This window comes from Panthera tigris, chromosome A2, assembly GCF_018350195.1.
Source record: "Panthera tigris isolate Pti1 chromosome A2, P.tigris_Pti1_mat1.1, whole genome shotgun sequence".
NCBI lineage: Eukaryota > Metazoa > Chordata > Mammalia > Carnivora > Felidae > Panthera > Panthera tigris.
This window is the reverse complement of record NC_056661.1, coordinates 119,073,040-119,090,892: the sequence shown is the minus strand read 5'-3', so window position 1 is coordinate 119,090,892 and position 17,853 is coordinate 119,073,040. Positions and strand designations below refer to the sequence as shown.

The 17,853-nt window shown below is 42.7% G+C and overlaps 1 protein-coding gene across 10 annotated transcripts in view; it reads right to left on the bottom strand.

Moving 5' to 3' along the window:
* Positions 1 to 17,853, bottom strand: part of CREB5 (cAMP responsive element binding protein 5) — a 480,741-nt gene that overhangs the window by 241,098 nt on the left and 221,790 nt on the right. The gene's annotated exons all lie outside the window — the stretch shown is intronic.

The window sequence follows — 17,853 nt, the reverse complement described above, 5'->3', positions numbered from 1 at the left end:
CAGAGGGGAAGGTCAGAAGAAGTCAATGTTTTATGCTACTCTCAAGCTCTCAGAGGACAAAATTGGGAATCTGGTCATGTCAACTAACTAAAGAGTTATGGCTTCTGGCAAGCCATGGGTCCACCCATCTTGTTATAACTTACAGCTATGAGCAGATGAGAAACAACTATTTACCCTAAGAGTAACACACATAAGAAAACACCCTGAAATTTACTAATCACTCTGCCGCCTTCCTGATGTAAGGTGTCTATCAGGGACATTTGATGCGTATCTTCTCTGACTTGGTGTGATATATACCGTGTTTGAAAATAATTTCCATGGTGAGTGCACGATACTATGATTTAGTGAAGAGCTGTTCAGCATCCTGCTTCGAATGACATGCACACTAGGTTATTGTTTCTTTTTCAGTCGCATGAGAGTGGCCAACCACCTACTTTTTTTCCCTCCCAGGAAACTACTACCTTTCCCAATCATAATCTAGGTACTCATGACCCGAGCTCAACAACCTGGAGAATGAGGATAGATGACTGGCAGAGATGACAGGGTGTCTGGAATCCAATGCCAAGAGCCAAAGTTGCAACTTTCGGCTGTATCTCCATAAAATCAATCTCTAACAATTTTTATGGAATAACGGAATATAGAATAATGATTGCTCGTTCATTTACTTTTTCACTGTCTTGTCCTCTAGAATGAAGAACGTTTGTGTTCATAACTCTCTTTCACGGTACTTGGAACATTGTAGGCACTCAGGTAAACATACATTGCATGACTAAACCAGTGAAGGCAAAATGTGACATCTGAGTCACTTAAGGGAACTAACAGCCTGTGCTTATTTCTGATGACTTGAATGAAGGTTTCCTTGTTTAAAATTCAAAAGTAAGGTAACACACGCAAGGTAAAGCTGTCTTAAAAGACAGTTCTTCTTAAAAAAACGAAAGTCACTGGGACAAAAAAAGAGGATTCACACTGGAGCAGAAGTCTTACCAATGTGGTGGAGCCAAAAGGTGAGAAATTCAGAGTCTAGAAAAGAAAGGGAAAGTGCAGGGTGAAGCCAAGTAAGTAAGTGGGCCTCTGTAAACAGCTAGGCACAGCTCTTCAGCTTAGAAGGGTAGTGAAATTCGAGAGGTCAGTTGGACAATGGGTTGAGGATGGCAGAAAAGAAATGGGAGTGTCACTAGCAATTTACCGGAGGGAAAATATATATCTGTCTGCGCTTTGGGGTTAGCAAAGAAAAAAATAAATGTTACCCAGGAGAACCAGAAGTGGTTCTTTGAAGTTCTTCTGCAAAGAACAGGATTTCCTGCACTACGTGTTAAATGATGGCGATAACATATACGGTATTTGGGGTGGTTGTGTCCATCACGTTGCACCTTTCCCAGATTTCTGATTTCTAAATCCTGACCACACAGTTTGTCAGGAGTCCAGATGGAAACTGGGCACCTGGCTTAGACTGTGGGCCGACTGTGTTATCGCGGGATCCCAAAGGCATGAACAGTCGTCTGTACACACACGCGGTCCAAAGGCTCCTCTTTTACACTGGAAGGTTTTTCTGACGTGGGAAAATATTGTGGTTGGTTAAAGCAAGATGAAAGGAAATGGCAATTTGTGTTGGAGTAGCAGTGCAGGGGTATGCTTAAGTTCTTTTTATAGGGTCTAGAGATGTAGCGAATTGAGCTCAAATGATAATAAAATAAAATAACTGGGTTACTTTTTTTTTTTTAATTTTTTTTAACGTTTTTATTTATTTTTGAGACAGAGAGAGACAGAGCATGAGCAGGGGAGGGGCAGAGAGAGAGGGAGACACAGAATCCGAAGCAGGCTCCAGGCTCTGAGCTGTCAGCACGGAGCCCGACGCAGGGCTCGAACTCACAGACCGCGAGATCATGACCTGAGCCGAAGTCGGACGCTCAACCGACTGAGCCACCCAGGCGCCCCTGGGTTACTTCTTTAAAAAGTGAACCTTAACAAACATACTTCCCTGGGTCTTAATGAGGTCTTGAGGAAGTCAGCAATTAAAAATATTTTTTTCCTCCATTGTTGGGATCCTCAGAGAGACTACCAAGTTTTCATCTTGCTCATAGTCACCTACTTTGCCAATAATAGATCTGAGGCACCGAAAGATTTCTGGCTCTTTTTAGAATTATTTTCTGTTGCGCTGTACTATCAAAAATTATGAATAGAGCTGCACAGTCTAAAATTTAAAATAACAATCTTTCAATTGCCAAAGAAGAATATAAAATGTATGAACCTTCCTTGGGTTACCCGCGGCACTATTCTTCTATCACCCCCCTATGCGGTCCCCAAGTACTGCAGAGTCAACCTACGCATCTTTGATCTGTTTCTATCCTTCTATCTCTCCTCCTGCCAACCTACACCCAACCACCTCCATCTCCTTTCCTGGACTAGAAAGTGGTCTCCTAACTGGTCTGTCACTTACTTTGCCTTCCCTTTCTCCTTTTGCCCATATACGGTCACAGTGATTTTTTTTTAAGTTTGTTTGTTTGTTTGCTTGTTTGTTTGTTTGTTTGTTTTGAGAGAGAGAGAGAGAGCAAGCACATGAGTGCGCAAGTGGAAGGAGGAGCAGAGAGAGAAGAGAGAAAGAATTCCAAGCAAGCCTATGCTGTGAGCACGGAGGCAGACTAGGGGAGGGTACGCACAACGTGGCCCTAGAGATCTTTCAAACTGTGAGATCATGACCTGAGCTGAAATCAAGAGTCAGAGGCTTAACCAACTGAGCCACCCAGGCACCTGGCATGGTGATCTTTTCAAAAACCAAAACTGATCACGGCCCACAATTCTCCCCGCCCAACTGCACTGCCCCACCTCTAGCCACCACCCCCACAAGCTTCTTAGATGGCTTCCATGGTTCAGAAGACATTGACAGCACTCTTTGTGTCATCTCCAAAGCCTGTAGGAGACCCTTCCTACCTCTCAGTTCATCTCACACTACTCTCACTCTTGCTTTGTGTTCTTCACTCCACCTTATTGGCATGTTCCTGTCCTCATACTGCCCATGCTCCCTTTCAGCACAGGGCCTTGGGAATATGTTTTTTTCTGCTACCTGTGCCCTTCCCCTGATTCCACCTTCAAATCTCAGATTAAGCATCACGCGAGGAAGACTTCCCTGACCTCTCCAGTGATGGGCACCCTCTCCCTCTTCTTTGCAGTACTTTTTACAAGTTCACAATTGTTTTGATTATTTGACTAACATGTTTCTTCCTTAAGGCCATAAGCGCAATGTGAGAAGAGACTAAATTTGACTTTACTCCCCATTGTCTCTGTTGCCTAGATCAGTGCCTGCATATAATAAGTGCTCAATAAACACTGAATGAGTAAACTATAAAATGATATTCCTAAAATATTCAGTATGAGGAAGTCTTTTATTCCCTAGCCAGTTTTTGAGAGTGCTAACTTTTTGTCCATCTACCGGGATCTCAGAACATGCTTATGGTATTAGAGCTTTAGATATTAAGGTATTTGTTCAATTATGGGCTAGAGAAAGAGAAAAGACCAGTGTTAAGACAAAAGCCACAAACATTGGATGTACACAAGAAGGAAAGCCTTTGAAAAAATATTAAATGAACCCTTGGAAGAAGATGCCAAAAGGCGAGCTCTGAATCTTTGAGCACTTTGGCTCAAAGTACGGCAACAACCATTCTTCACCTCCACCATGAAAACCAGGAAAAACTGATCTGTGCTGCAGCACAAAGAAAATGATTTCTTCAGAGGGAAGCGTGTTAAGTGAAAGAAAGAACTACTTCTTTAATGAGAATCATTAAGAAGAATTTTAAGGGACACTCGGGTGACTCAGTCGGTTGAGCATCCAACTTCAGCTTAGGTCATGATCTCATGGTTCCTTGAGTTTGAGCTCCACATCAGGCTCCTTGCTATCAGTGTGAAGCCTGCTTTGGATCCTCTGTACTCCTCTCTCTCTGCCCCTCCCCTGCTCTCTCTGTCTCTCTCTCTGTCTCTCTCTCTGTCTCTCTCTCAAAAAAAAAAAAAAGAAAAGAAAAAGAAAGATAAGAAAGAAAGAAAGAAAGAAAGAAAGAAAGAAAGAAAGAAAGAAAGAATTTTAAAAACTATCCAGGAATATACCTCACACCTTCTCCCACCAACATTTAAGACATCTCTTTGTCTCTGTGACCCCAACCAGAGATGGAAAAGGCTCCTAAGTGTTATTTTCTAATTCTTCAGTAATCTCTTTTCTCCACCACACATGAAATCTGCAAATTCTCCACACTCCTTCCCCCAGACCGAGGGAGTAATTTCAAAACATTTTGGAAAAATAAACAATTAGGCAAACATTATCATTTCACATTAAGAGAAGATCTTTTTTTCCTTTAAGCATTACGTAGTAACTCAAACATGAAATTATTTTCTGAGTTCACATTTTCCCAATTATGGGTTCAAAACCTGTCTTCATTGATAAAAGAATGGCATTTTACCTCTGGGTAAATTAAATATCCAATTTCAAAAACACGAGTGACTACATCTTGCTGAGTTACTTTTGCTAGTATAGGTGCATAGATTTGGAACTGGTACAATAGTGTCATCAAGCCAGTGGATGGGTGTCAATACGCATGGAACAATCAGAGGTGTTCCTCGAGGCTCAGCCTTTCTTTGGCCTTTTCTTGTTCCGCATTTGTACCAATAGCTTGGATGAAGATGTAAAAATTGCGCCTGTCAAATCTGCAGTTGACACAGTGTTGGGAGGCAGAGCTTATGTTCTGGGTAGTAGAATCAGGTTTTACTTGAGCCAACTGTGTGATCTGGCCTCCAAAAATGCTAACATAAATCTAGGTTGCTGTAGAAGAAGTGCGATGTCCAGCTCAAGGGAAGTAATTACTCCACCGTAGAGCGCGCTGAACTGACCACATTTGGCCACCACATTTTAAGGGGGAAATTGACAAATAGGAGGGAATGAAAGCAATGAAGGCATCCAAAATGCATCACAGGAAGAACTGTAGAGGAATCAGGGAATATTTAGTCTGAAGAAGAAAAGATTTAGAGGGTCATGCTAACTGCCTTCAAATATTTGTGGGATTAGATACAGTCTATATTACTCCAGAGGGCATAATTTCAAAAAACTGGGATCATGTTGATAAAAGCCAATGATGACTACAATTTGAGTTCTTATTTTGAGACAACCACTATGTTAGATGCTTTATAAACTGCATCTCTAACCTTCACAATGGCATTACAGGGTCAGCGTTATTATCCTCGTTTTAAAACAATAAAAAGAGTAAAATTCCTACCATTACTAATACTATGCCATTCTCTTCTAGTCATCCACACTCTTTCTGGACTGATGCTCTAAAAATACAAATTTGATCTTTTGTCCAAAGACTAAACGAGCTGCCTTGTCACGTACTGAGCTTTCTGGCATTGGAGTTAAGCCAGTAGAGACTAGTGGCCCCCTGTCAAGGATGTCACCAAGAGGATTTCTGCATCAGGAGGGAGAAAGTGCTGCATGACTTCTAAGGTCTCTTCTATTGCTAAGATTCCCTCACTTACGATACATGGTTCATACTTCGGCCCAATGCTTCCAAATGATTAGTAATCTGTGATAACACTGGAAATACACTGGCTTAGGAGTTAGGAGGTCTATTCTAGTCCAGGCTCTCTACCCCTCCTTGCAGCCATGTAACCTGGATAAATCATCCAACCCCCCTCAGCTCCATAGCCCCATTGCTAAAAGCAGGGGGTTGGACTACCTGGTTTCCATAATTATTTCTGGCTCTGATACTCCACAAGTCTCTTTGTATGTTACATTTTATGAGACATTAAATATCCAAACACACTTTTTAGATTCTGATTCACGGGCCTACAAACATTGATTTTTTTTTCTCCATAACCATAAGCTTTTGGAGATGAGTCTCCTAAAAATTATAGCTTTATGCCAGACCCAAGGGATCATGATTCAAGAAATGGATCCAACACAAAGTAAAATTTCTCAAACTTCAAAGATGAAAATTCGCAGACAAACTATTTTCACCTAAATCGCTCACTCTGGGGTTCCAATTTCTCCAAACGTTCCTTTGACTTCTTCTTCCCTTCATATCCTTCAATATACTTTGCTCTCCATTCAGTGTTGTTCTGAGACACAAAGGGTGTGAATGGAATGAGAATCAGGGCATAATGAGTCTTGATTGCATACTCAGTGAGTTTGAGGTAGAGTGGTAATTGTCTTTCTGCATGCATGGGCTTGGAATACAATATGCAAAAAAAAACAACGCAATGTATATGAATATATGTCCATGTTCTTACAAATACCTATAATTTCAGGGCGTGGTCATGAAGGATGAAGGGCAGTGGACCACAGATGAAAGTAAAAGTTGGAGCATACGGGGAGAAGGTTGTTGATTCCCATAAGGTCCCAAAATGCTATCTTCAAATCTATATTCTGTCCAACTGCCAAGGTGTGGAGAATTTATGGGTTTCTCTATAAAGAGCCAGGGTCATCCCGACACGCGTTTACAAGTCAAGTTGTGCAATCTTGGAATTGTCTGCATCTTAATGAGGCCCGGGCAGTTATGAAGACTTTCAGAACTTCCCCAATGTAAACATCCATGAATTGCATCCAAAAGGTGTCTGAGACATTCACAGGATAACACAAGTTCTAACCTTGTGTTAGAAGAGACTAAGCTCTCTGGAGGTTTAGGAAGGATTCTAGAAGGTCCTAACTCCTTCTTTCTGATGCTCTCAGGAGCTGGAATACCAGAGTGAGTATTTTGAATTCTACTAAGAGAGTAGGCTGCTCCGTGACAGAGGGGACAGTGAGGTATTAGAGGGGACATAGTGGGGTTGGGGAGGACCAGGGGCCATGCCAGCTGCCTCTCTCTCCATAACATTCTCCTTAGTGTAGCCACACTGTGAAAGATGAACATAAGAAAGAATCCATCTCAGGCAACTTTGCATCAGGGAAAGGGAGAGGAGAGCACAGAGCCCTGTGAAAATTCCAGCTTTGACATGCACATTTAAATTCTGCTTTTTCAGAGTATGCTACTTATCCCAGAAGACTTCTAAGGGGAACAAAAACATGAGCACTGGAATATAGGGCTCAAGTTCAGATCAGCTCAATAGCACCTGGGCATGTTAAGTTCTCTGAGCCATACCTTCCTCATCTTTAAAATAGAGATAATCATCTAATGAACAGGGTTGTAGTGAGCCTCACATGAGAGGACTGATGTTCCAGCACAGTGCTGACAGCATACGTGTACTTCCTCTCTCTTAGTATAGTCCCAAATGTGAGGCTCAGAGAGTAGTGGTTCATTCTGGGTGGCTACTCCCCATGACTGATTTTAATAGAAATATTACTAATAACAGCTAGCACTTATACAGCATTACCATATGGCAGAAAACTCATTTAGTCCTTATTAGTCTATGAGGCACATAGGATTATTAATCCTCGTTTTACAGAGGAGGAAACTGAAGCACAGAGAGGTTAAGTAACTTGCTCAAAGTTATCCAACTGATAAGTGAAGGAGCTCAGACCTAAGCCCTTTGGCTTCAGAGTCCAGATTCTTACGTACTAAGCCATACTGCCTGTATAGTCTTGCTGTAAAAATATTTTCTAGTGAAAAATAACATGGCAAAAAATAAAGTATACCTGCTATCCTTTCTAGGGACATTAAAAGAAATGGCTAATTGATGCTGGTATGGGATCCTGAGAATTACAATACACCTGTCTTACCACTAACTTGGGCCAATGTCATCACCACCATTTTCATACCTAGAAAAGACTGGGATATGCCATTAATTCATTTCTAAGTTGTTGACTCGTGACACTTGTCTTAATGTTATATTGCCTGCACAGGTCTTTTGAGACTGGTTTACAAGGAACAGGGCAGATTAAGATTAGGGAGGAAAGCTGTACTTCAAAAACTGTTGAACGATACTCCTACCAAACTACCAAAACAACCGTCACTCACTCGTTCTCTGATGAAGTTCAGCTTCCTCAATAGTTCCACGAGTTAAGCAAAAGGCTGAGAAAGAGGTAATTTCTTTGATGTTTGGATCAAGTTCAATTTCCAAGGCAACTTCCCTTACAGCGGGTAGAAAAGCAGCTCGCACATGGATATGACCCTCAGTGGCCTTTAGCACTCACCCGTTCCCAGGAAGTGGAAGGCCTGGCCCGAGTGAGGTTCTAGACTTGAGTCTGCAAGATACGGACCAGCAAGATCCATCTGACTGGACTGTGCTCTCCTCCAACTCCAGACCTCTGTTATCCTTTCTAATACTGGGTTTAGACAAAAGAGCCCTGAACCATCCCTGTAAGCATTTTATAGCTATTCATTTAATACTGTAGTAAAATGCTCAAGACAATAAATGTCTTCTCAGGTGCCACCCTCGACTGTGAGAAACAGTTTTCAGGTGTCTCTCAAAGATCCTGCTCCTTCCTGTTCAGATTCTCTCAGTGCCGTGGACTGTCTGTGTTTCTGCTCTCACCTCCTGCTTTAGGGTCTCGGTTAATTCCGCTAAATATAATCATATGGGTTAAAAGGAAGGAAATGATGCCACTTCATTCAGGTTACTAGAATTTTAGTTGAGCAAATCTCTGTGGTTGATGCATCCACAGATATCTTGGAAGTCAGAGACTCCTCTAATGCCCCTGAAAATGATATTGTACTCACTGCTCCCTGGTAAAGTTCCTCATTTCTCAAGAGTCTTCGCCAAGAAACCGTGGCACCAGCCTGCTTGAACACTTCTGCCGGCCATACCTCTGACATATGACTTGAGCTTTTATCATTTCATTCCAATCAATCTTTTCCGTAACATCTCCTGGCAACTCATCCTCTCTACCCTTTTCCTTCTCATTCACACACACAGACCTCAATGCTTCTTGACTATTCATTCCATTTCATGTCTCTATTTCACCTTTGCACATGATATCTCCTCTTTGCGGTCAATCCAAGATCCAGCACCTTTCTCCTCTGTGGAGCCTTCTCCCACTGCTTCTGGCCCCATTAGTTGCTCCCTGTTTTGTGCTCTCATGGTACCTTTTCCATATTGCCATTAAAGAGCCTGGCTGATTTCCACAAGCACTTCCTCCAGCAAACTTGGACCAGGGAATACGCCAGGTTCACCTGAGAACAGCCAGTGTCTGCTCCTTGATATGCACCTTGCAGACGTGCAATAAATTCAATTTTTCAGTGAATACATGAATGGTGGCGATTTTCTGCAAGTCTATTGCTTCTCTTTGCTTTATTTTCCTCACTTGTTAATCAGGAACAACCATACCTGGTAAGGTTTGCATAAATATTTAGTTAAGTAATGCCAATGCAGAGCTTAGTACAATGTTGGACGTATTAAATGCCCAACACTTGTTAGTAACCATTACTTTAATTATCATTACTGTTATCATTAACAATGGTAACGCCACCTCTATACGCAATTAACCACTCTTTGGTCCTCCATTTTATCCCATAAATACCTCTTTCAAAGCTCTGATAACACATTGGTGTATTTGTTTATTTTTAAGATTGGTCTTCCCCTCCTAGCTATGAAGACTCTGACAACAGGAACAGTTTCTGATTTCACGTGGCTGTCCCCAGGGCTTAAAACAATACCTGCCACATGGAGGTTTGCTGAATGAACGTGTAGGGAGTGCAACTATAGTGCTCCCAAAAAAGAAAAAAGAAAAAGAACCAACTTTCCCAGAAGACCTACAGTTCAGAGGCAATATGGAAATCTAAGGAGACAGAGGGATAAAAAACAAACGAATCTGAAAAACACCTTTACTCACACAGGCAATAGAAACAGAGACCCATCCTCTAGAGCTGATTAAGCGCTGGCCTAAAGGGTGAAGGGCTAGCCAATGGGTCTGCACCTTCATGTGAGTTCCACCATTAAGCACATGATCTTGCTTGACTTATTAGTCTGTTGATTTTGCCTTCATACTGATTCCCACTTCTGTCTTTTCTTTGCTATCCCACGAGCTCCAGTTTGATAACCTTCCACCCTGACCACGCTATAACTTCTTACTGTTCTCCTGGCTTTCAACCCTTCTGGTCCCTCCCAGGCCACTCCAGACCGCAGAGTCCAATTAATTGGTATGAATCAGCACTTTCCCAATGTCATACCTTAACTCTAAAACCTCCCAGGGCTCCCCAGTGCTTACACCGTGAAAGCCCACTCTTAGCCTTGCCTTCAAAGTCTCTTTTAACCAGCCCCATCTCTTACCCTGTCCCCTGTGCCAGCCCTCCGCTCCAACCACCCTTCTCTACTCACTACGCAACTCATGAGTTCAAATTCTCCCCTTCACACCTTTGCAGGTACATTCCCCAGGCCTGGAATTTCCTCTCTGCTTAGCTAAATCCTATCCTCTAGGCAATAAATCTGTTGGTTGATAGATACAGTGTTTTTCTCTAGTATAAATGAGGATAGTATTCCCTGGCTTCCTTTGAACTATGAAGTTAAGGTACAGAATGGCTTGAAAAGAGCTTTAAGAACATATGTATTATCCTGCCACCCTTGCTCTCCTCTCCTCTGACATCCCCTCATTCGTGCAAAGACCGCTTTCCTCTGTTCAGCCTCTGGTTCATCTTAAATACCACCTTTTCAATGTTACCTCTCTAACTAAAAAAAACCCTCCTATTATTTTCTACCTCAGTACCCCGAACCTTTCCTTTATAGCATGTGTCATAAGGTGTGATTTTTATCATTATCATTTCCAGTTATATATTATCACTATCATTTTATTATTATTTTATTATTATTTCCAGTTATATATACTTTTATCATTATTTTTTTATTTTTTTTTTAATTTTTTAATGTTTATTTATTTTTGAGACAGAGAGAGACAGAGCATGAGCGGGGGAGGGGCAGAAAGAGAGGGAGACACAGAATCCGAAGCAGGTTCCAGGCCCTGAGATATCAGCACAGAGCCCAATGCGGGGCTCGAACTCACAGGCCGTGAGATCATGACCTGAGCCGGAGTCGGACGCTCAACCGACTGAGCCACCCAGGCACCCCTATACTTTTATCATTATTATTTCCAGTTACCTATTATAAATTCCTGGAAGGGAAAGCGCCCGTCTTATTTTCTCTTCTGTTGCTAGTGCCCGGCTCAGTGCCGACACAGAACTAGACAACCAGTGACCGAATGGACAAATGAATTAGGATTTCTGAGGTGATGATATAATAAAGAGCAACCAATTTACAATTTCCTCTCATTGGGCACACGGTCGTCTTAAGCCGGAGATACAGAGAGATAACATTTGCTGACTTGAATCCTCATAAGTCATATCAACAGAGGCCAGACACAGCTTAACAGTCTCCTCAAATTGCCAATGCGTTTGGTCAATTCAAATCACTGGTTGAAGTGAGGCAAGACAGGCCCCCCCCCCCCCACAAGCAACTGGAAAACATACAGGAGAAGACAAAGTGAAATGATTACAAACAAGCAAGAAACTAGGGTCCTGGGGTGTATATGGGGGAAGGGAAGCGAATGGCACCAACGGCATTGCCAGGCTCCCACTTCTGTACAGCATGGGGAAGAAAAGGTTCTCGAATATCCTGAAAGAGGCACTGAGCACACCGGGAAATGCTGAAGAGACACACTAAGAACCTGGTATGGCCACACCCGGGGCAAACGGCCCATTCTAGAATTAACTAAGCATATTTCCCTTCCTTCCTTACCAGAACGTGTGAAATTACCAAAAGTAAGGGTGAATATAAAACTAGCACAAGGATGCTGATGGTCTGTTTCCTCAGCATTTCAAAGAGAATCAAATACTTATGCTCAATGACCAGAAATACCAATGTAGCGCTCTCTTCAATGCCGCTCATGATCCACTATAGTTCTGAGAAGAGACTTTGCCTTTCCCTCTCCCAAAGCCCACCCCCCCCCCTTCCCTCGGCTCTTCTCTCCTGGCCAAAAGAGCTGGAGGGTAGGGCTGGCTGCTAAGATGAATCTGCTTGAAAACTCCCCTGCCTGGAGCATTGGTGGAGTATCTGCATTCCTGAATATTTGGCAACAGCCACGCTCTTAACATGAAATAGAAATGTGATCTTCAGTGGGAAGGAAAATGTGCTACAAGATAGACTTCCTCCTCCGAAACAATAGAGAATAAGAGTGCCTGCACTTCGTTTCACTTCTGGTGGAACCCGTCAGGTGGCTTGCCATGAATGGCCTTGCTTTGTAAATTGTTCAGTACCTTCACAAACGTAAGTTACTGCTATGCTGCGCTAGTGATCAATATTAATTCAGGGAAGTGGATGTTTTATTAGAAGACAAGGACCCTCTACCTGCCATTGCTACCAAGCAAACTGAATCATAGCGACTGGTGTTTGTTAAGTCTTCGACCAAAACCCAAATGATATAATGCAACACAGGAAATCAATGAGAGACTGAGTCTGTCTTATTTGATGAAATCCTAATAGAAAGAGATAACATTTTTACCTTGACCATACCAAATGAAATTCACTTGTTGTGTGCATTAGGGCACTGGCCACAACTGGATGCAACAGTCCTCAAAAGAAGCCTCTGGAAATCTTGTCTGAATATTGAGAGCGAATTTTCAAAAAACAATTTTTAACGTTTATTTATTATTGAGAGACAGGGAGAGACAGAGCATGAGCATGGGAGGGGCAGAGAAAGGAGGAAACACAGAATCCGAAGTAGGCTCCAGGCTCTGAGCTGTCAGCACAGAGCCCGACGTGGGGCTCGAACTCACAAAATGCGAGATCATGACCTGAGCCGAAGTCGGACGCTTAACTGACTGAGCCACCCAGGTGCCCCAAGAGCAAATTTTAAAATAAGAATTCTTACCAGTCATTTGGGTTCTCTGGGTCCTTAGGAGTCCAGAGAAGTGCAATGGGGGTCAATGAGATAGATGGTTTCCATGTTTACAGCGCATATAATGTACATTCCCAAACCTACATAACACTTATTACCATTCTGACCTCATCACTTCCTACTACTCCTAACCTTACTCGCTCTGCTCTAGACACATACTGGCCTCCTCAATGTTCTGCAGACATACAATAGCCACGGCACTGGCTGCTCCCCCCTCCCCACCCCACCCCCCGAAAAGGTTCCTTCTCCTTCTCCTCACATCTCCTTCTGCCACCAATTCCAAATGTCTGCTCAAACGTTACCTCCCAATGAGCCTTGTGTCTGAGGCTGGCCACTCTAAACTGACAACTCAACTTCCTTGAATCCACATTTCCCTTACTTAGTTCATCCTTTCCCATCATGACATCCATTCCTTCCTCACTTGCTCCAATCCAAAAGCACCAAACTACTTCTGATCCCTATTCTTAAGACAATATGCAAGAAAAGAAAAAAAAGACACAAAATCCAATGACTCTATTCTTTTTGAACCACTAGAAATCTCTCTTATCTCTTTCTCCGTGGATGCCATGTTTTGAAAATACTTCTTTAAAAGTCATGAATTCATGGGGCGCCTGGGTGGCTCAGCCGGTTGAGCGTCTCGCTTCGGTTCAGGTCATGATCTCATGGTCTGTGAGTTCGAGCCCCACGTCGGGCTCTGTGCTGACAGCTCAGAGCCTGGAGCCTGCTTTGGATTCTTTGTCTCCCTCTCTCTCTGCTCCTCCCCCGCCCATGCTCTGTCTCTCTCTCTCTCTCTCTCTCTCTCTCTCTCTCCTTCAAAACTAAAAACATTTTTAAAAATTTAAAAAGTAATAAAATAAAAGTCATGAATTCATTTTTCTGTACCAGTCTTGAAGCCTTCACATTTCTTAATTTCTAAAATCTCATTTCACTCTATTGTACCATCAGACACTACTGTTTCACAGCATTGATAAAATTCTAGGCCCAGAAAGAAACTGATGCTTTATTTTTTTATTTAAAACAATTTTTTTAATGTTGTTTCATCTTTGAGAGAGAGAGAGAGAGAGAGAGAGAGAGAGAGGGTAAGGGGCAGAGAGAGAGGGAGACACAGAAACTGAAGCAGGCTCCAGGTTCTGAGCTGTCAGCACAGAGCCCGACGCGGGGCTCAAGCCCACGCGCCATGAGATCGTGACCTGAACTGAAGTCGGACGCCTAACCGACTGAGCCACCCAGGCGCCCCAAGAAACTGATGCTTTAGTTTTTCTGGGCAAACTTGCTGCAGATAAATGCATAACTGCAATTAGAAAATTTGACTACTATATCACTTGGGATGCCAAAAGGAAACAGACAGCACACTGAAATTGTGTAACTTGAGAACTGATTAATAAATAAACTATTTGCAAAGGTGTGGGCAGAGTGCAGGGAAGCCACAGCCACATTGCAGTACCCTGGGGCCAATAAGCGTTCCTAGGCCTATAGGAGTTGAGAGAAGGGAGAGGTTACCAGACCTCAGGAGAGAGACAGGTTAGCAGGAGACCAGGGAGGGGAGAGCTGTGTGGACAGGGCATCTGGCAGGACCTGGGACCTTTGGTCAAAGAAGACAACTAACTGAGGCAGCTGGGAGAACAGACACCCAATTCCCCTTTTCTCCCTTTCTGGAACCTACTGTGGTAGTTCATGGCCACTGGCCCAAATCCAACAGGAAAACACAGGTTAAAGGTCAGCCTTTCAGGGTAGACAGCAGGGTGGAATAGGGGGAAAATGGGCCCAGATGGACACTGAGAAAATATCTAGCACAAGTATGTTTGATTAAATTTATTTTATTTCACAAGCAATATACTTCCTTATTAGAGAAAATTTGTGAGGAAAAACAATACATGGGAAGGAACAAAATCACCCATCATCCCAACATACAGAAAAAAACTAATAGTTTACTATATCTCTCCAGATATTTTCTCTCTATATATGTATACACACCATGTACACACGCGCGCGCGCGCACACACACACACACACACACACACACACACACACACACACACATTATGATATGCAAGAGATCCAAAAGATCAGAAACCCCACTAGGACGCAGTAACACAGTTTGCATTCCACCCCACCTACCATGACTAAAAAAAAAAAAAAAGAAATGTTATCTGTATCTTTATTTCCTCTCTAATTTAAACCATATAAGGACAGGACTGTCACTAGCTGAACTGGCTCTGCATTTATCCGTGTGCTTAACAAATCATGATGGGACTGATAAAAACAATACAAGACAGAGTGAAGCCTGTCCCACAGTGCACCCAAGTAACCCAGCTCCACCCCACAAAGATGAGCTGGGGCAGGCACGGCTCCTCTGAACCCAGTTACACACCCTCAAAACAAGGTCTCACTTTTAGGCCACAGCTTCCAATGTGTCTACATTCCTCCTGGTGAAACAACTGAGCTTGGAAGAAGAACAACTTGCTATGTGGGAGTCACAGAGGGAAGAAATTGGCACCTGCTGTCTCCGTACCATAGGGCCGTAACAGCGCGGAGTTCAATTGTCTTTTCCACCGAAGTTATTGCGTGGCAGGAAAGTGAGGACACGTAGAAGGTGCAGTTTTCTACCCTAGACAGTCAGAATTTATGGGTTGGCTGGCTAAATAGAGGCACTAATGCCAATGAAATGTCTATATCTAGATGACCTCCCCCAGCAACCTGTCGCTCTTGTATTAGAACGCCAAATCTATGGGTCCCTGCTCTTTGACCACTTGGACATCCTGTGTATTTCCATCTTCATTTTCATCCTCTTGTGCTCTATTGACAACCTCAAGGTGGGACAAATCACTGATTATTTGATAGACTAAGAAATAATATTTCTAAATCTAAAATAAAGATGAGATTTCAGGAGAGTCAGGTACCCACGTAAGAACCACACCCACACTGCTGGAGCCTTTAGTAAGCCAGGCTTTGTGTCTTTCCCTTTGTGTTGATATGTCCTTAAGCTGATAATATATATGTGTGTTTATTTTTGCTCCCCAGATAAGTTTTTTTATTTCATTTTGAAGTTTATTTATTTATTTGGGGGAGCGGGGGAGCAGAGAGAGAGGGAGAGAAATAATCCCAAACAGGCTCCATGCTGTCCGCGCACACAGCCCGACTCAGGGCTCAAACTCACGAACCGAGAGATCATGACCTGAGCCAAAATCAAGAGTCAGACGCTTAACCAACTGAGCCACCCAGGCGCCCCAAGTTTTTGTTTTTTAAATATCTGAATGTTGTCTGGTTGCTTTTTAAAAAGTCTAACTGCGGATAGCCCATGTATAAAGAAATGTTTCTCAGATGTCTTTTCACACGTATATAGTTCAGTATCGCTTTATGAAATAGTTTCCAACTGCTATGGATGAAATTAAAGAAATTTAAATCTGCTCTTAAAAGTCAAATAGAATCTGAGAATGAAGAGCCATTTTAAAGGTTTGTAACCATTGGTAAAAGGCATGTTCAGGGCAAAAGATGAAACACAAAATATTTGAATCTCTTATATTATCTTCACTTTGATTAAACATCTTTGCCCCTAAGTTAGTTCTGCAATTACACATAATATTGACTTCTGTGGGTAGCTAATTAACTCTCCATTCCCTTTTTAAGAAACAATGACAATGGGGCGCCCGGGTGGCTCAGTCAGTTGAGCATCCAACTTCAGCTCAAGTCATGATCTTGTGGTTCCTGAGTGCGAGCCCCACATCAGGCTCTGTGCTGACAGCTCAGAGCCTGGAGCCTGCTTTGGATTCTGTGTCTCTCACTCTGTCCCTCCTCCACTGTGCTGTCTCTCAAAATAAATAAATAAACATTTTTTTTTTAAAAAAAAGAAGAAATGACAATGTTTAGGCATAAATCTGATCTCCCTTCTGCTGGCATAGGAAAACCCAGTCCCCAAAGCCTCAGTGTCCTTATAGATGCCTTGTCTTATATTTTACCCCATTTATTCTTTTTTTAAAGCATTTTTAAAAGTTTATTCATTTATTTTGAGAGAGAGAGAGAGAGAGAGAGAGAGAGAGACAGTCAGTGATTGTGGGGGAGGGGCAGAGAGAGAGAAGCCCAAGCAGGCTCAATGCTGCCAGCACGGAGCCCAATGTGGGGTTCAAACTCATGAACCATGAGATCATGACCTGAGCAGAAGTTGGATGCTTAACAGACTGAGCCACCCAGGTGACTGATTCTAAAAGTCTGTCATATCTCCACTTTTGATGAAGGTTGAGGCTCCATGTCTGAAGAAGGGCTGACAAGGTTAAAACAAACCTCTTTCCCCTTCCTCTCCTCCCTTCCATTGACTGGCATTAAAATCATCAAGAACTCTTCTTGTTGAAGGCCTTTTTCATGCTCTTCCAGAGGCAGCAGAGGGAAAAGACCTATTTCATCCCTAGTTTGTAACTTTGTGTAGAGGGAATCCGGAAAACTTACCTTTCTGGCACATCGTGACCACATTTGGGGAAACTTTCTACACACACACACACACACACACACACACACACACACACACAATGCTACTTACCACTGGCTGAACAAAATTCAAGTGGAGGCTGAGAAGGGGGAGGAATGCTTGGCCAGTGGTAGAAAGAGGTTGAATTGCTTATGGCCTTTTATCTTAATTTTTGTGACACAATCCAATTACATCTATTTAGTAGTGCCTTCTAATTACTAGCAGAGATGAATAATGAAAGATTACCCTTGTGTTCAAGCTCTCCCTCAAGTCAGCCTCCCTCCCTGGTTCACTCATGTGAACATTCTAGATTCAAATACAGAGCATATCTAGAGCTCATGGCATGCTCAGCCAAATAAAGAGTCACTTTAAAAACTGGAAAAAACCCTTCAGGGCTTCAGTAAGAGGCCAAGGTTACAGGCTGGTGCTGTGAAGGGCAGGGTGGGATAGAAAGGGACCCTGTCCCGCCTCCAGGTATGGTGTCTGTAACCAAAGAGATGTTAGCCAGCAGGAGCTACAAACTCTTTAATGTACAGGATTTAATGGTCAGGTTTCAGTGGTAATATAGGAATGTGAAAAGGAACAAAAGAAAAGC